This window comes from Chiloscyllium plagiosum, unplaced genomic scaffold, assembly GCF_037043375.1.
Source record: "Chiloscyllium plagiosum isolate Xiang-an unplaced genomic scaffold, Cpla_swu_hap1 HiC_scaffold_6, whole genome shotgun sequence".
NCBI classification, from domain to species: domain Eukaryota; kingdom Metazoa; phylum Chordata; class Chondrichthyes; order Orectolobiformes; family Hemiscylliidae; genus Chiloscyllium; species Chiloscyllium plagiosum.
Window position 1 is genome coordinate 116,857,600 of NW_028270144.1, and position 20,324 is coordinate 116,877,923.

The 20,324-nt window shown below is 42.3% G+C and overlaps 1 protein-coding gene across 4 annotated transcripts in view; it reads right to left on the reverse strand.

Moving 5' to 3' along the window:
- LOC122550916 (S-geranylgeranyl-glutathione receptor P2RY8-like) overlaps positions 1 to 20,324 on the reverse strand; it is a 50,555-nt gene that overhangs the window by 8,374 nt on the left and 21,857 nt on the right. For 2 of the 4 annotated variants that reach the window (XM_043692355.2, XM_087988389.1), the window contains one exon: positions 8,385 to 8,598. The gene's annotated coding sequence lies outside the window, so the exon portion shown is untranslated. Of the gene's footprint in view, positions 1 to 50; positions 187 to 8,384; positions 8,599 to 20,324 lie in introns of all 4 variants that reach the window. The other 2 variants (XM_087988390.1, XM_087988391.1) reach the window with 2 other exon arrangements.

The following is a 20,324-nucleotide window of genomic DNA, read 5'->3' on the forward strand; positions in this document are numbered from 1 at the left end:
ATTAGGGATTTACAAGAGATATTTGGCTCAGTCATGCACCTATTTCTTACCTTTTTATGCTCCTATGCATGACTGAATAAGTTCTATTCAGTGGAGACCTTGGAGACTTGTTGGGACAAAACATGTTGTAGGAGTTGAGGCAATGATGGCGTGGAGGGATTTGAAAATAAAGATGAAATTGAGATGCTGTCAGACAGGGAATAAAACACAGGTCAGCAAATACAGGAATGAGCAAAGAGTGTGGTGCTGGAAAAGTACAGCAAGTCAGGCAGTATCCGAGGAGCAGCAGAATCGACATTTCAGACAAAAGCCCTTCATCAGTCCTCACTTTCACCTAAATGTAGGACTGAATGGGATTAGTTTCACATTGGGCAATAGGCAGGAGGATGGTCAGATGTGCTTAAGTCTATATTGGTTGCTAGGAGAAACAGAGTCGAGAGTGTGGTACTGGAAGGATTAGATTAGATTCCCTACACTGTGGCCCAATCAATCTACACTGACCCTCTGAAGAGTAACCCACCCAGACCCATTTCCCTCTGATGAATGCACCTAACACTATGGGCAATTTAGCATGGCCAATTCACCTGACTTGCACATCGTTAGACTATGGTAGGAAACCGGAGGCAAACCCAGGCTGACACGGGGAGAATGTGCAAACTCCACGCAGAGGCTGGAATTGAACCTGGGACCCTGGTGCTGTGAGGCAGCAGTGCTAACCACTGAGCCACCATGTCTGATGAAGGGCTTTTGCCCGAAACTTTGATTCTCCTGTGTCTCGGATGCTGCCTGACCTGCTGTGTCTTTTCAGCACCACACTCTCCACTCTGACCTCCAGCATCTGCAGTGCTCACTTGCTCCTGCGAGGAGAAACAGTTAAGTCCAGGGGGTATGTCTGTGTTCACAAGTGGAGGAGCATCTCTAAGCATAATAAATTAGATTTAGACTGCTTATTCTCAGTTGCTATACATTTCCTTCATGCTGTAATTTTGTTTCAGATTTATAGCATTTGCAAAGTTCTCATTAATCACCGTTCTATGCCAAACATAATTTCAACAAAACATCTTTAGTTGCGTGAACATGTATGCTTCCACTTCCTGACCAACCATCTCATGCCTTTTCTGGTGTTGAGTCATATTTGGGATGAAGTAAGACTGCAACTAATTTAACAATATATTTTTATCAGAATGAATTGAGTTAAGGGAGGAAAACAGTGGACCATGATAAATAAATAAAGAAGTTGCTGGAAAAGCTCAGCAGGTCTGGCAGCATCTGCGAAGAGAAATCAGACTTAGCGTTTTGAGTTCGGTGACCCTTCCTCAGGACTGGGATAGTTATTATTCAGATTGGATGATGATCGACAACAATGTTCCCCAATTGTCAATGCTAAGGACCACTGTTTTTATCAAGATATGACTCGTAAATTGGAATAAAGAGTATAATGTCAAAACATACCAAAAATAGCAAACTTGGTGTTGTGATAGATAGCAATCAACTGCAATAGGAGTTACAGGGAGTGAGCAGATTTGGCAGACGAATGATGGGCAAATGGAAATTAAGACAGAGCAGTACGAGGTGTTGTATTTTTAATGAAGATTTAGGAAGAGCTGATACAGTCTTAATGATGGAAGGTACACCTGGACAGCAGTTTTTGAGGGTTGATGTGCACAGATCTATTAAGATCTTGAATCATGTTGAGGCGTTAAAGCAAATGGGATCTAGGACTTTTTTTTAAAAAGGCACTGAGTACAGAAGTTATGCTGAACAGGTGATGAAGTGGATGCTGCCCTTTATGATGGGGTTTGAAACTATTGTGAAAACTGCACTGAGATGAGGAGAAATATTTTCCTCTCAGCGATGAGTACAGGGGTTGGGAGGTCATATTGCAGCTGCACAGAAAACTGGTTAGGCCACTGTTGGAATATTGCATGCAGTTCTGGTCTCCTTCCTATCAGAAAGATGTTGTGAAACTTGAAGGGGTTCAGAAAAGATTTACAAGGATGTTGCCAGGGTTGGAGGATCTGAGCTACAGGGAGAGGCTGAACAGGCTGGGGCTGTTTTCCCTGGAGTGTCGGAGGCTGAGGGGTGACCTTATAGAGGTTTACAAAATTATGAGGGGCATGGATAGAATAAATAGACAAAGTCTTTTCTGGAGTCCAGAACTAGAGGGCATAGGTTTAGGGTGAGAGGGGAAAGATATAAAAGAGACCTAAGGGGCAAGTGTTTCACGCAGAGCGTGGTATGTGTATGGAATGAGCTGCCAGAGGAAGTGGTGGAGGCTGGTACAATTGCAACATTTAAGAGGCATTTGGATGGGTATATGAATAGGAAGGGTTTGGAGGGATATGGGCCAGGTCCTGGCAGGTGGGACTAGATTGGGTTGGGAATCTGGTCGGTATGGACGCGTTGAACCGAAGGGTCTGTTTCTATGCTGTGCATCTCTATGACTCTATGACTCTATTTGTTGGCCTGTGGAGCTCGTTTCCACAGAGATTTTTCCAGATTGTTCCATTGAACATATTTGGGCCTGTGTTTGGTAGATATTTTAACTGGCATGGAAAGGTAGGGTGGAGGGAGCAGACAGTAGAGATGACGAAATAAAGCTGCACTCAGATCACCATGGTCTTGTTAGGTCATGAAGGACAATGGGCTAAGAGGCCTACTCTTGCTTATAATTCTTGCATTCTTCCATTCTTGAACCAGAGTTCTCCAAAGTTCTCAACTATGATCCATCTCATTTTCAAAGCCTCCGTCTCCTTCCTCACTATCCAGAAGGAGTTGGGGCCGGAAGAACTCCAGCTCAAAGTTGATGATCTGGAACCTGAGCTTCAAATACTGTGGCACATCGGGAGCGAGAGTTACCTGGACACTTTGTTTCAGGAGGCAGTCACATCTGGTCGATTAAGTAATTCAAATTCAGTTAGTGACCAGGACAACAGGGTGTGATTATAAGTGAGGCAGGTAGGGGGATCCTGGGATCAGAGTGCAGGAACCTCAGTTTTTGACCTCATCCAACAGGTATGAGGTACTTCCACTTTGTGTGGGTAGGAAAAGGACTGCAGGATGAGCCAGCTGACCACAATACCATGTTGCAGAAGGCCATTCAAGAGGGGGAAGCAAAAAGACAAGTGGTAGTTATACGGGATTCTATAATTAGGGTGACAGTTAGTATCCTTTGTGAGCCGGATCAGGAGTCCCGCATGGTGTGTTGCCTGCCCGGTGCCAGCGTGCAGGACATCTCTGACTGGCTTGAAAGGATATTGGAGCAGGAAGGGGAGAGTCCAGTTGTTGTGATCCACATTGGGATTATCACCATAGGCAAGGATAGGATGGAGGATCTGTTTGGGGATTATCAAGCACTAGGAATGAAATCAAGGAACAGGTGTTTGAGGGTCATAATCTCCAGATTACTGCCTGAGCCACGTGCATATTGGCTCAGGGATTAGAAAATTGGCAAAGTACACCTGTGGATAAGGGAATAGTGTGGGAAAGAGGGGTTCCATTTCATGGGGCACTGGCATCAGTTTTGGAACCAGGAGGATCTGTACCGATGGGATGGTCTTCACCTGAACCAATCTGGAACCAGTGTTCGAGTGAAAAGGATAAAGGGGGTGGTCACTAGGACTTTACACTAGTGAGTCAGGGAAATGCCAAGGGAAATGACAGGAAGTATGATGGCAAATAAAAAGGTAATCAGCGGGTTAGCATGTGTGCAGGAGGGTTTAAGTTCAAGGCAGACTATGAGAGAAGTAAAAAGGAAGGAATTGGCCATACTAAATTGCCCATACTGTTAGGTGCATTAGTCAGGGGTAAATAAGGAGAATGAGTCTGGGTAGATTACTCTTCGGAGGGTCAGTGTGGACTTGTTGAGCCAAAGGGCCTGTTTCCATACTGTAGGAAATCTAATCTAAAATAACTCTGGACATATTATTGGAGATGTTGGAAATCATGAGGGTAAGAAAGCTTGCATAAAGGCACTTTACCTGAATGCTTGTAGCATTCGCAACAAGGTCAATGAGTTAACAGCACAAATAGCCATAACGAAGACATGGTTACAGGATGGTCACAACTGTGAATTAAATGCTCAGGAGTACCAGACTATTCAGAAGGACAGACAGGAAGGCAAGGGAGGTGGTGTAGCTCTGATAATCAAGAACGACATCAGGGTGGCGCTGAGAGATGATATAGGTTCTATGGAGTATAAGTTTGAATCTATTTGGGTGGAAATTAGAAATTTTAAGGGGAAGAAGTCACTGATAGGCGTAGTCTATAGGCCACTAAATAATAGCACCACATTGGGGTAGGCAACAAACAAAGAAATAACTAATGCCTGTAAAAATGGGACAGCAATTATCAATAGGAACGTTAATCTACACATTGATTGTTCAAACCAGCTTGGTCAGGTAACCATCAGGAGGAGTTCACTGAGCTTATCCATGATAGCTTTCTTGAATAGCATGTAATGGAACCGATGAGGCAACAAACTATCCTCGATCTGGTCCTGTGTAATGAGACAGGAATAATTAATAACCTCATAGTTAGGGATCCTCTTAGAAGGGAAAGTGAGGTCTGCAGATGCTGGAGATCAGAGCTGGAAACCTGAAGAAGGATTCCTGAAGAAGGGCTTATGCCCGAAACGTCGATTCTCCTGTTCCCTGGATGCTGCCTGACCTGCTGCGCTTTTCCAGCAACACATTTCCAGATCCTCTTAGAAGGGGCGATCACAGTATGGTTGAATTTAGAACACAGATGGAGAGTGTGAAGGTAAAATCCACACCATGGTCCTGTGCTTAAATGAGGGAGACCACAATAGAATGAGGGCGGACTTGGCTAAACTAGACTAGAAACAAAGACTTTATGGTGGGACAGTTGACAAGCAGTGGAGGAGTTTCAAAGCAATTTTTCAAAGTACTCAGCAAAAATATATTCCAGTGAAAAGGAAGGAACGTAAGAAATGGGGAAATCTGCCTTGTGTGTCTAAGGAAATAAGGAAGACTATCAAACTGAAAGAGAAGATATACAAAGTGGCCAGAAACAGCATGAAACATGGGAAAACTTTAAAGGTCAACAGAAAGCCACAAAAAAGAGCTATAAAGAAAAGTAAGATAGAACATGAGAAAAAACTAGCACAGAATATAAAGTTTCTAAAAATGTATAAAATGAAAAAGAGTGCCTAAAGTAAATGTTAGTCCTTTAGAAGATGAGATGGGGCATTTAGTTATGGGTTATGAGGAAATGGTCAAGGCATTGAACAGGTATTTTGTATTGTTCTTCACAGTGAGGACACTAATAACATGCCAATAAGTGACAAAGAGACGAAGGTAGGTGAGGATCTGGAAACAATCATTATTACGGAAGAGGTAGAGTTGAGCAGCTAATGGAGCTAAGGATAGAGAAGTCTCCTGGCCCTGATGGAATGCAACCCAGGGTACTAAAAGAGATAGCGGGAGAAATAACAGGTGATAGTTGAAAGATGATTTGGAGTTGGAGACCATGCGTAGGGTCTCAAAATTTGTAGATGATATGAAGATGAGTGGCAGAGCAAAGTGTGCAGAGGACTGTTAAACTTTGCAGAGGGACATTGATATATTGAGTGAGTGGGCAAAGGTCTGATAGATGGAATACAATGTTAATAAATGTGAAGTCATACATTAATAAAAAGGATTATTACTTGAATGGTAAAAAGTTGCAGCATGCTGCTATACAGAGGGTGTCCTTGTGCATGAATCACAGAAGGTTGGTCTGCAGGTACAACAAGTAATTAGGAAGGCAAATGGCATTTTGTCTTTCATTGCTAAAGGGATTGAGTTTAAAAGCAGGGAGGTAATATTACAGCTGTACAGGGTGCTGGTGAGGCCAACCCTGGAGTACTCTGTTTGAGAAAGAGTGTACTGACACTGGAGGAGGTGCAGAGGAGGTTCACTAAGTTGATCCCAGAGTTGAGAGGGTTGGTTTATGAGGAGTGACTGAGTAGACTGGGATTATATTCATTGAAATTCAGAAGAATGAGGAGGATCTCATGGAAACATATAAAATTACGAAGGGAAAAGATAAGATGGAAGTAGAGAGGATGTTTCCACTGGCAGGTGAAGCTAGGACAAGAGGGCATAGCCTCAAGATTAGAGGAAGCAGATTTCGGACTGAATTGGGAAGGACTTCTTTACCCAGAGGGTTGTAAATCTATGGAATTCCTTGCTTAGTGAAGTAGTTGATGCTACTTCAGTAAACGATTTTAAAGCTGAGGTGGATTTTTTTGAACAATAAAGGAATTAAGGGATACACTGAGAGCGTGGGTAAGTGGATCTGAGGCCGCGAAAAGATCAGCCATGATCTTATTGAGTGACAGAGCAGGCTTGAAGGGACGGATCCTAGTTCTTATGTTCTTATATCCTAAGATTCAATCCCATCATTCTATGAGGAGGTGTTTCTAATGCCATGAGTATGGTTTGATTTAGGAACAAAGTAAAAGTAGGAGGTTACTTAACCTCTTAGGTTTGATCCAGAATTCAGTCAAATCCCAGTCGATCTGTATCTTGACTCCAATTGCACTTGGTTTAGTATCTCATGACTACCTAATAGAAATCTAATTAAATCATCCCTGATGTTTTGTGTTGAACCCTGGCCTCAACAGCAGTTTTAGGAAAGTGAGTTCCAATGTTCACAGAAACTAGATCAATACAGCAGAGCAACAGGCCCTTCAGTCTATGATGTTGTGTGGAACATGACACTAAATCAAACTTCTGTCTCGTCTTGGTCGATGTCCCTCCATTCCTTGCTTATTCATGTGCTTATCTAAAAAGCCCTCATTGTATCTGCCTCCACCACTATTCCCTGGTAGCATGGGATACCTACCACTATCACTAATATCCTTACATACAGGTGGGAAGGACACCACTTTAACTGGGGCAACACATCCATCCTAGGACAAGCCAAATTGAAACACGCACAAGAATTCCAAGAAGCATGGCATTCCAACCAGAACTCTATCAACAAACACATTGATTTGGACCCCATCTATCACCCCCTGAGAAAATAAACAGGAAATGACATCACTAACACAGGAAGTGACATCACCAACCCAAAGAAACCTGAACACATAAATAGAAAGTGGGACATAACACCAGCGCTTCACCGGAGGCTCATTTATGATGTTACCTATTGTGCTGACAAAACATCTGAAAACAAACCTTCCAGCTCAGCAAGCAAACTTACATCCAGGGATACCTACCGCTCTCTTTGTAATAAAGTTGCCTGTCAAATCTCCTTTGAACTTTCCCCCCTCACCTTAAATACATACTCCTTAGTATTAGATATTTCAATTCTGGAAAAAAGGATTCTGACTGCAAACCCTGTCAAATGCATCTCATAATTTTATATATTTCAATCAAGTCTTCCCTCAGCCTCTGCCCCCTCCACCGAAAGCAACTCTAGCATTTCTAGCCTCTCCTTTTGGCTCATACCCTCTAATCCAGAATTCTTCAAACTCTATCCTTTGTGTGAAGAAGTGTTTCCTGACAGCATCTGTCATTGGCCCAGCACTAATTTTAAAGCCATTGTATCTTTGTCCCAATTCCCTATCAAATAAAATATTCTGTCAACCCATGTAACTATCTTAATCAGCTCAACTGGATTCCTGCTTAAACCCACAACCATAGAACTGCTATGGTGCAGGAGGATGTTAAAACCTGGAGAGAGTGCAAAGAAGATTTACTGAAGTGATACCAGGAATGCTGAGATTTAGGTACAAGGAAGGTTGGGAGAAATTGAGCTTTCTCCTTGGAACAGGGAAGATTAAGAAGTGACCTTACTGACATGTTCAACACTATAAGCAGTTTTGACAGGGAGAGAAGGATTTTGTATTTCCATCAGCTGGTATGTCAGCAACTAGGCATTGCAATTTCATGATTGTCAGCAAGAGAGCTAGGAGTGAGATGAGGAGAAACTTCTGCACTCAGAGAATTGTTAGGATTTGGAATGCATTGCCTGGGAGAGTGGTGGAGGTGGATTCAATACCAAGGTTCAACACAGGGCTGGAGATATATTTGAAAGTGATTAATTTAGAGGGCTACAGAGATAGGGCTGGAAAACGGGAAGCTGGGTAGCTCTTTTGGGAATTGGGCTGAATGGTCTCCTTCTGTACTGTAAAATTCTGTGATTCTATAATTCAGCCCATTGTGTTTGAATCAGAGAGAAGACAAGCCTTTCTTTGATCCCTGAACTCTTTTTGTCATATTGTTTCAATCTTGAGAATCTGCCCTGGACTTTCACCAGGATCCCAGTGACGAGGAGTGTTCAAATTTGAAAATGAATACTTTTTTATAAATTAATAAATAAATGCAACGAATATCTGAAGTGCTAACATTTTAGAACACTTTGCTTCACTTTACCTTTCAGTGTTTGTTTTTAATGAGTGGGAATGCGATGGGCCAAAGAGCCTTTTCCTCTGCTGTAAATCTCTATGACGGTATGACCTTGCCCCACACCTTGAGGATGCTGGACAAACCAACAGACTCCGCTATTTTCTGGAATTCTTCCCGCACTGTTATTTAAGCTTCTTCAGACTCCATGGTGACTTTGGTCCGACCCTTTATCTCAATGAGCCTAAGGTACACAAAATACATTTCTTTTAGATGAGCAGAAGTTGAACATAGAAATTGAAAGTGTGCTTTATAAATGTCAGTCCTTCCTTTGCTTCTCTTTAACTGAGACATTTACTTGGTAAAGTTTATGCAATACAGACCCTGCCAAAATGTACGATGTGTCCAAACATGTTTACAGTTAGGATATCAGATGCGAAACATTTGTTAGTGACTGATTGCTTGGCAATCTAGTTTAACATTGAGGGAATAAGTTATAGTCAGAGATCATTATCTCTTCCACACATATGTATTCACTGGGAGCCCCGATGTGTTCACCAAGATTCCTCAGTTATTTAATTAGTAACCAAACAACTGAAAATTGTTATCTTTTTTGATGAAATGTTTGCTATATTTGCTCTGAAAGCAATGCATTGGATTTTATGGTACACCGTGTTTTTCCCTAACGTCCCCGCCTCAATTGAGAAGTCAGTGGAGAGGCACACACAGGATAGAGCTGGTTACTTCACACCTCCTACTTATCCTGAACCTCAATACCTTTAAGCACACTGATGGAGGAGTGCAGAATCCATGCTGATAATAACTAATCTCTTAAATAATAAGGCAGAGAATGTGAGCTCACTTCTCACTTCCCTGGATTAGTAAGTAGCAAATCTGAAATGAAAAGTTGGCAACAGTCAAAATGAAGATGTAGGCACATAGAAAGACCATTAACTTTAAGTTCCCGACCAAGTTACATAACATCCCGATTCTGGCATATATCTCCAATTCTTCATTGGATCCAAGTTTCTAGAATTTCTGACTTGATAGCACCATAAGCATTTTTTCACTGTGAATCACTGGGGCAGCAAGGTGGCTCAGTGGTTAGCACTACAGTCTCACAGCACCAGGGACCCAGGTTCAATTCCAGCCTTGTGTGACTGTCTGTGTGGAGTTTGCACATGCTCCCCGTGTCTGTGTGGGCTTTGTCTGGGTGCTCTGGTTTGTTCCCACAGTCCAAAGATGTGCAGGTCAGGTAGATTGGCCATGCTAAATTGCCCATAGTATCAGGTGCATTAGTCAGAAGGGAATGGGTCTGGGTGGGGTTACTCTTCGGAGGGTCGGTGTTGGGCCAAATGGCCTGTTTCCATACTCGAGGAATCTAATCTAATAATATCAAAGGCTAGTTAATAGCACTGGTATCTCACAGTGTTAGGGACCCGAGTTCGATTCCAGCCTCGGGCAGCTGTCTGTGTGGGGTTTGTGCGTCCTCCCTGTGTCTGCGAGGGTTTCCTCCAGGTACTCTGGTTTCCTCCCATAATCCAAAGATGTTAGGTGGATTGGCCATGCTAAATTGCCCATAGTGTTCAGGGATGTGTAGGTTAGGTGCATTAGTCAGGGGTGAATATAGGGTAGGGAAATGGTCCTGGGTGGGTTACTCTTTGGAGGGTCGGTGTGACCTGTTGGGCCAAAGGGCCTGTTTCCACGCTGTAGGGATTCTATTCTATACGTATCCTGCAACATGCGCCTTACCTCCTGACTTTCTAAAGCTTGTCCTCCATCTATAAGGCACAAGTCAGTAGTGTGATGGAATATTCCCCAGTTGTTTGGGTGGGTGCAACTACAACAAATACAAAGCTTGACACCACCCAACTCAAAGCAGCTTGTTCTCACCAATACCACACCCAAAAACCTTCAATTCCTGTACCATTGACACTCTAGGTAGCAGCATCTATAAAATGCACTGCAGGAATTCACCAATGTTTTTCGACAGTAGTTTACAAATCCATTACCACTTCCAGTTAGAAAGGCGAGAGCAGCAAATACAAACAAATACCAACACATGCAAGTTCCCAATCACAATTTACAATTTTATCATCATTCCTTTACTGTTGCTGGGTCAAAATCCTGGAACTTGCTCCTTAACAGAATTGTGGATGTACCTACAGTAAATGGACTGTAGTGGTTCAAGAAGGCAGCTCATCACTGCCTTCTCACCTGGGTAGTTGCAGAAAAGGAGGTTGTTGAGGAGGGTTTGTTTACTGAGTCAGTATGAGTGGAAGTCAGTCACAGGAAAGGGGTAGTTACTTTATTAGGTGTTCTCTATAGACCCCCCCAATAGCAGCAGAGAGATGGAAGAACAGATTGGATAGCAGATCTTGGAAAGGTGCAGATTCAACAGAGTTGTTGTTATGGATGACTTCAACTTCCCCAATATTGATTGCAACCACCTTAGTGTAGATGGTCTGGATGGAACTGATTTTGTCAGGTGTGTCCAGGAAGGATTCCTGACTCATATGTAGATAAGCCGATTAGGGGTGAGGCCATATTGGATGTAGTGCTAGGCCACATGCCAGGCCAGGCCAGGTGTCAGACCTCTCGGTGGGAGAGCATTTCGGTGACATTTACCATAACTGCCTCACCTTTACCATAGGCATGGAGAAGGGCAGTGTAGGAAGGTATTTAATTGGGGGAGGGGAATTTATACTGCTATGAGACAGGATCTGTGGAGTGTAAATTGGCAACAATTGTTCTACAGGAAATGCACAACAGAAATATAAAGGTTGTTTAAGGGGCACTTGTTGTGAGTGTTGGAAAACTTTGTCCCACTGACACAGGCAAGGAATGGTAAGGTGAAAGAACCTTGGATGACAAGAGAAGAGGAGCTTCTCATCAAGAGGAAGAACGAAGCTTACTGAAGGTTAAGGAAGCAAGGATCTGGCACAGCTTTAGAGGATTACAGGGGAGCTAGGAAACAACTCAAAAATGGTTGAAGGAGAGCGAGGAGAGGGCACGTAAAAGCCTTGACAGGAAGGATTAGAGAAAACCCAAAGGCGTTCTACACTTACGCGAGGAATAACAGAATGATCAGAGAGAGGGTAGGGCTGATCAGGAATAGTGGAGAGAACTTGTGTCTGGAGTCTGAAGTGGTAAGGGAGGCCCTAAATTAGATTTTGCTTCAGTATTCATGAGAGAGAGAAGGACCTTGTTGATACTGAGAAATCATGGACCAGGTTAATAGGCTTCAGCAGATTGATAATAAGAAAGAGGATGTGCTAGAAATCTGGGGAAGCATCAAGATAGATAAGTCCCCAGGGCCGGACCAGATATATCCAAGGTTACTACGGGAAGCAAGGAATGAGATTTCTGTGCCTCTGTAAATGATCTTTGAATCCTCACTCTCCATGGGAACAGTACCAGATGATTGGAGGGAGGCGAATGTTGTTCCTCTATTCAAGGAAGGGAGTAGGGAAATCCCTAGGAATTACAGACCGGTCAGTCTGGGTGTATGGGTAAACAAGGTATTGGAAAGGATTCTGAGAGATAGGATTTATGACTATTTGGAACAACCTAGTTTAATTAAAGATAGTCAGAATGGCTTTGTGAGGGACAGGACATGCTTCACAAGTCTTACTGAGTTTTTTGAGGGTGTGGCGAGACAAGTTGATGAAGGTCAAGCAGTGGATATGGTATATATGGATTTCAGTAAAGCATTTGATGTGATTCCCCATGGTAGGCTCATGTAGAAAGTTAGCAAGTATGGGATACAGGGAAATTTGGCTGTCTGGAAACAGAATTGGCTGGCCAAATGAAGACAGCGAGTGATAGTGGATGGAAAGTATTCTGTCTGGAAGTTGGTGACCAGTGGTGCCCCGCAGGAATCTGTTCTTAGGCCTCTGCTCTTTGTAGTTTTATAAATGACTTGGATGAAGAAGTGGAAGGGTGGGTTTGTATGTTTGCCAATGACACAAAGATTAGTGGTGTTGTAGATAGTGCTGCAGGCTACAACAAGATATTGACAAATGCTAAGCTGGAGTGAGAAGTGGCAGATAGAGTTCAACCTGGATAAATGCAAAGTGTTTCATTTTGTAAGGTTGAATTACAATGCTGAATACAGCGTTAAAGACAGGATTCTTGACAGTGTGGAGGAACAGAATTTTTGGTGTCCATGTAGATAGATACCTCAATGTTGATAGAAGGTGTATGGTGTTTTGGGTTTCATTAACAGGGGGATTGAGTTTAAGAGCCGCGAGGTTTTGCTGCAGCTCTATGAAATCCTGGTTATACCACACTTCGAATATTGTGTCCAGTTCTAGTTGCCTCATGATAGGAAGGATGTAGATGCTTTATAGAGGGTGCAGAGGAGATTTACCAGGATGCTGCCTGGTTTGGAGGGCACATTTTATGAAGAGACGTTGAGTGAGCTGTGGCATTTCACATTGGAGAGTAGAAAGAAGAGAGGTAGCTTGGTAGAGGTATACAAGGTAATGAGAGGCATAGATCGTGTAGATAGCCAGAGACTTTTCCCCAAGGCAGAAATGGCTGTCATGAGGGATCATAATTTTTAGTTAATGGGAGGAACATTTGGGGAGATGTCAGAAGTAGGTTCTTTACGCAGAGATTGGTGGGTGCATGGAATGTACTGCCAATTGTTGTAGTAGAGCCAGAGACATTGGGGACATTTAAACAACTACTGGACAAGCAGATGGAAGGCAATAAATTGAGGGGTGTGTAGGTTTGGTTCATTTTAGATTAAGATAAATGTTTAACACAACATCATGGGCTGAAGGGCCTATACTGTGCTGTAATATTCTATGTTTTGTGTTCTCAAAGGCAATCAAGGATAGACAATAAATGCTGGCTTCCTGGAGTAGGGGAGTTTGTTTTTATGCTTTCCTGTGGGATGTGGATATTGCTGGCTTGGCAGCATTTATTGTCTGTCCCTAGGTGCCCATGAGGAGGTGGGGGTGAGCTGCCTTCTTGAACTTCTGCAGTCCACATGCTGTAGGTTGACCTACAATGCCCTTAGGGAGGTCTCAGTAAAATACCAATACTGAAGCCCTTCTGGGAGGCCTTATTTGTCCTAATTGCTGCCTGCCTCCACATAGCAGACAGCCAATCTGGCTTCCAATCAGTGCTTGCAAACATCCACTGGTGGTACATCAGGCAGCCATCCTGTTATAGGCTCCTCCCCCATTTTCCAGTTCTGCCTCCCTGTGGAGCTGGGAAATTACAGCCCATAGTCTTGAACCTGTTCTGCATCAGATCACAATACCAATTGCCCACACAGCTCCAAATGCAGCAAATCTCGGTGAATGTAAAACAGCTAACCTGAAAGTCCAGAGCTGATTCAGGTTTACTAAAGTTTAGGAGCGAGCAATGCTAGTGGTGACTAAGTACGTTGCAGTTCTTCACAAGGCATGATCAGAGCATTCTGATGGCCTGCTCTCCTGTTCTAGTTCACAACTGACTGTTTTGAATTTTCAGTGCAGTTTACTCCTGAGTAAGATTTGCGTCATCTGCATTGGAATTCCCCTCTCCTTCATGACACTGGGGGAATTTCACACTGCTCTTTATTGTCATCAAACCACTTTCATTTTCAAAACGTGATGTCTGAAGAAACTGGTTGCCCCCTATGCTGACAAACATTTACCTTTTCATAACGTGGTGCTACGCGGTGTTTCACTACTCATACCAAATCTGTAGGTATGCTTTGACATCCCCAGTCATTCCTGGTTACAATAAAATAAACAACTTTCATTGGACCTTTGAGAGTCCCCATCAACTTCTCTTTCTGTGTGACCTTCCCTTGTCACTTTATGTTATCCACACCACAAAGGGAAGATGAAAGTCTTCAACATTCCTTCCCAATTGTCCCAAAGCTGAGATGGTGCCAGAGTATTCTAAATGCTTTAGCTGATGAAGTAAGAATGGGGCAGAATATTTTACTTACGTCAGATGGGCGAAAGTTTACCACGAGACAAGCAAAGTTTGGGTGGTAAAATGTACAAATATTGTGGTCTGACTCAGTTGTGGATGTAGGGTAGGAAAAGGTTCAATGAGCAAACCTGAGTTGTTATGAGGTCTTTCATTCATGGTCAGGTCATTGTCAGAACATTGCTTACAGCACTTTACTGTAACAGCACCACTGAATAACATGAAACTCCCTTCACTTGCAGAGTCATACAGCAAGGAAGCATACCGTTCAGTCCAACTAGTGCATGTCAAGCATAATCCCAAACTAAACTAATGCTGCACTTGACCCATATCCCTCCAAACTGATCTATTATTAAACTTATCCAAATGTCTTTTAAATGTTGTAATTGTACCTGCATCCACCACTTTCTCTGGCAGTTCATTCCACATATGAACCAGTCAAAAAAGTTGCTCCTTTACAAATATTTCTCCTGTCACCTTAAAAATATGCCCTCTATTTTTGAACTGCCCTACCCAAGGGAAAGGACCCTTGTCATTCACCTTATATACCCCTCATGATTGTATGAACCTCAATAAGGTCACCTCTCAACCTCCAACCTCCAATGCAAAACGTACCATTTTCAGTCTATTTTCTATCTCAAAACCCCATACCAGGCAACAACCAGAACCCCCTCCAGTTTAATACTTCTCTTATCCTGTCATTGAAACACCCTTCAGAGAGCCGTACACACTGCAACAGCCAAGCACTGAGACCGATCTGAGTCTTTAGGTAATGGCGCTGTCTGTCACTTAGAACAAGTCAGCAGATGAATGATAATAGTGCCTCCTGCAGGTTGACTTCTGAGTCACAGGTCATCCTGACCTGGATCCATGTCATCATTCTTTCGAGAGCCAAAATCATGAAAAAGTATCTTTTTCAACAGCATTGAGAGGATGCTTACACCACAGCAACTGCACTGGTACAAGGAAGACTCTCACCTCAACATTCTCAGGGGGAATCAAAAATAGACAATAAATGTTGGCTTTTCTCTTGATGCCTGGGTCCAAAAAATAAGATTGATATTCCCTGTGCAGTACTGAAGGATAGCTACACTGTTGGAGGTGCCATTTTTGGTGTATGCGATGTTAAATCAATGCTCTCAGGAAGGTTTAAGGATCCTATTTCAAAGAAGAGGAGACAAGTTTTCCTGGGGCATCGTGGCTGGTACTTATCCCTCAATCATTCCATTCCCCCCAAAAATTAACAGGTCATTACAGTCTGTGGAATCTTGCAGTGCATTGAGTGCATTATTGCTTTACAACAAGTGATCACATTTCAAAAGTTCTAACTCGCTGTGAGATCCTGACAGTCTGAAGGGGTGCTTTAGAAATAAAAGTATTCATTTATCTTTTTGCCTCTAGCAGTTTCACCTCCAAGTCACAGGCCATCCTGACTTGGATCCATGTCATCAATACTTCATTCTTGTACGAGTCAAAATTATGAAAGTATCTTCAAACACAGCACTGAGAGGATGCCTATACCACAGGAACTGCAGTTTACTGGAGATTACTGGGGACACAGGAGCTTTACACCATCCAGGACAAAACAGCTGCTTGATTGGCACCACATCCTCAAGCATCCACACTGTCCCATCCCAGACACTCAGCAGCAGCAGGGTGTACTATCTGCAGGATGCACTGTAGACATTCACCAAAGTAGCTCCTTACTACAAATCAATGTCTACATTTCTTCTTTCCAGGTCTTTAAGAACTCCCTGGTAGCAGAGAGCTAAGGTGATGTTGGGGGATGAGAAAGATGATCAGAGTAAGACTTGGTCAGTCTCAGTAGGGATTTTCAGAGACTACAAGAGGGACTAGTACCACTTGCGAATGACACATATGGTCTGACTTGTCTTGTATATCTTAAAAGAGAACTACAGTATGATCAGAACAAACATTTCCAGTATGTCTGGTTTTTGACTGGTTTTTCCCTCTCAGAACGAACAAATTTTTGACAGTCAGTTTTATTACTTTCCAAACACCATAACTGTTTTCACCAATTGTTGACCTTAAACTTTCTTCTTGGACTTAATTTTCAGCCATCATCAAAGACTCTTTGTAGACTTAGGGAGACCAGGAGCAGTTGAATGCCACATCCCAATTGTTTAATACCAATTGCTTAACAGACTAATATCCCTACATTGAATTAGGCAGCAAAAGATATTCGAAAGGAATTATAAGGGCTTTTTTTTTGTAAATCTACAGGTTTCGCCCAAATACCAGTTTTCACACTTCCCTTCTGGCTCCTTTCCCTTTTTAGAAACCAACTGTCTCTTTCCCTGTCCCTTTCCAGGAAATTGGAGGTCAGTCCTCTTAGCTTCAAAACATCTCTTCAGGGCAGTGGCCTAGGTCCAACCATCTTCAGCTGTTTCATCTTTCACCTTCCCTCCATCATAAGGTTAGAAGAGCAGATATTTTCTGACAAATGTATAATGTTCAGTACTATTTACGACTCCTCAGATATTGAGACAGTCCATGTGCAAATACAATAAGATTGGTACAATATTCGGGCTTGGGCTGATAAGTGGCAAGTGCCACACTAATGTCAGAAAATGTTCATCTCCAATAAGTGACAATCTAGCAACCCCCCCTTGATACTCAATAACGATACCATCACTGAATGCTCTATGGTCAACATGTTGGGATTACAATCGACCAGAAACTGAACTGGACTTGCCATATAAACACAATGACTCCAAGAGCAGGTCAGAGGCGGAGGAATATTGCAGCAAGTAACTCAGCTTCTGTCAATCCAAAGCCTTTCCATTATCCACAAGGCACAAGACAGGATCGTGATGAAATACTCCCCACTTGCCTGGATGGGTATGACTCCATCAATATTCAGAAAGTTGACACCATCCAGGACAAAGCAGCCTGTGTGATTGGTGCCACATCAACAAGCATCCACTCCCTCCACTGACATCCAGAAGAAACAGTATTTACTGTCTACAAGATGTATTGCAGACATTCACTAAAGTTCCTTAGACAGCACCTTCCAAACGCATGACCACTTCCATCTAGAAGGACAAGGGCAGTAGATATACGGGAACATCACCAGCTGCATGTTCCCGTTCAACCCACTAATCATCCTGACTTGGAAATATATCGCTGTTCCTTCACTGTCTCTGGGTCAAAATCCTGCAATTCCTTCCCATCAGCATTTTGGACTTTTCACTGCTCTACAGCACATGAATTGCAAAGGTTCAAGAAGATCCAGCCAGTGAAATCCACGTACCAAAAATGAATGAACAAAAACCCCCTACTTGTCTTGTAACCAACATGTTCAGACATGTTATGACATACCTCTGGAATAAGAAAGCAGCTTCTTCATTCTTTTTAAAAAAAATATAATAACCACCAAATCACCAATTTAAGCACTCAAACAAATAAGTCACAAACACTACCCACCAAGGGCAATACAATAATAACAAAAGTCAAGGAATAGTGGGAAAAGGGGGAGGAACTAGATTAATATGGAGTTGGAAGTGGCAGATATGCACTTCAACCCCTGCAGTGACCACCATTGTCTCAATGTCTCGAGCATGCTAGAGGACATAGTGTGCCAACTCTTCAAGAATACCTGGGTGTAAACACGAGGAGCTCAACAAAAAGGAGGGAAGTAAATCAAAACATTGCCAGAGAGGAAAATAATGCAATATAGCTTCCACCACCTCCCCACTAGCAGCCCACCCCCCACAATGTCCCCGTCTCTTCAGGAATCTAACTCTTGACATTTCCTAATCAACTTGGTCAGAGATGGAGCAGGTGGGACTTGAACACTAGCTCAGAGCTATGGACACTACCTCACAAAAGCCCATACATGATCACAGCCATTTTCTATATCTTTTTCCCACCACTAAACCACCCATGTCTCTAATTAAAGTAAAGCATTGTAATGGGGGGAGGAACTCAGCTCTTTTCTTTCTTATATCCAGAATTGTTATCACATAGAACTGAACAGCTTTTTCCCATCACCAAACCTTTTTTTTCCTTCCGTATCTAGAAGTGTTCTTAGACACAACTGAATATTTTTTATCTTTCTATCACCCAACCACCTGAGGATTTCCTTCTATTAATCACCATTAGTAAAATCAACAGTGATTTCTAATTGACTAACCTACATGCAGAGCTCATGAGGGACAACACAGAACATCGAATGCGAAAGCGAGAGAGCAAGAGAGGAGGAAAAATCAAAATGGAGTTGGAAGGGGTGATAAAGCACTCCGGCCCCTCCGGTGCCATCCTTTCTTTAAGACCATTGACCCTCTCCATGAGTGGACATCATCTGCTCCCTTCTCTGATAACACCCAGGCACAATCATAACCACAGAAGAAGGGCAGACAATCAGCAACCTGGACCTGTTAACGGCCAACTTAGCCAGGAACTCAGTTCTTTTTTTTTGAGATGGTAGGGACTTAGGTCCTAAATACAAAGTGCAATGGCCCTATCACATGCTCTGAATCAAATCCGGAACTGCCCTGCTTTACCCTGACACAGACCTGCATTTCTAACACTAACACATTGAACCTGTTCTGACATTTATCAAGGCAAAGTTGAAAAGCATAAACTTTCTATCAAAAAGAAGATGAGCCTAACTTGTCGGTTCAGGCCCTCATTAGAATTTCATGGCATGATTATCACTCAGCACTTCGTTGGGGTTCATTTCCTACATTGGGATCAACAGAAGTGGAGGAAAACAAATTTCTACCTTATTTTTTTAAAATTTGTATCTGGCCTCTGTATCATATCCTGTATAGATTTTTATCTGAAAGAAGATTCAGATATTTTCTACTTCTTCACTTAGTGTTGAAGCTTATCTAATGTGCAAACTATCCACTGAACTGGATTGCTGTAAGAATTTAACAACAATATGAGGAGGACCATTGTGACACTACTTTTCATATTGAGATTAACAAGGACAAAAGTGCTCACAATTCAAGACTCAGCTTAACTGTAGTCTAGTCATTTACTTAACTTCCAACATTTTTAATTGTAGAGTTTTTTGTGGCTTATAATTTTAAAGGATAATTCTTCTTACCTTCAGAACTTGGAACATAGCTTCAGAGAGACATTTCATAGCATCATTGCCCATTATTATTGAAACTTCCAACTCAGTGAGACACCAGCTCAGAAATCCTCTCGCCAGTTTCCTCTATTTAACAATGAAACTGCTTAAACATTTAGCTCACACAAAAAAAAACCTGGGTCTTTCCAAAATGGGAGTTAACAGTCATCCTCAGCAAACTGGCATGGGTTTTTTTTGTATGGTTCTAGCCTGGGGGAGTTATTTTGACACTTTCCATCTAACTAGAAATGCAAATTGATCATGTGGTCTGATCAGCCTGAAGCATTAACATTGAACTACAAACTTCCAGTATCCTCAATTCCCCCCTACCCTCCTAACCAACAAAATACTCCTGCCCTTACTCCCTGTCACATTCTGATTCACAATTTATTAGTTTTTTGCCGATATTCCATCCATATTGTTCACTTCATCGACCATTTTCCTATTTTCCATTATCAATACCCATATTCACTTTCTGGAGGACCAAAACTCATCTTACTTACTCTTTTTCCCTTTTTAAATACTGCAGAAACTCTTACTATCCCTTTGTACTTTTTTTAGCTAGCTATCTCGCATGCACTAATTTTCCCTTTCTTATTAATCATTTAGTCTTTCATTGCTGTCCTTTATGTTCTGTTCAATCTTTTCACCTGTCACACATCTTTATCTTCTACAATTCAGCATGTCGTTCTCCAGGATCTTTTTCTCTCACTAGGATCTACCTCTTCTAAGTATTCTGAGAATTCTCCTAAAATGTCTGACAGTTCACTTTAACTACCTCTTCATACCGTCATAATTATTCTTTTTGAGTTTAAAATGCTGGTGTTCAATCCATCTCCTCTCCCTCAATTGGAATATAAATGCAATGTTATGATCACTGTTGAAAATGTGTTGCTGGAAAAGTGCAGCAGGTCAGGCAGCATCCAAGG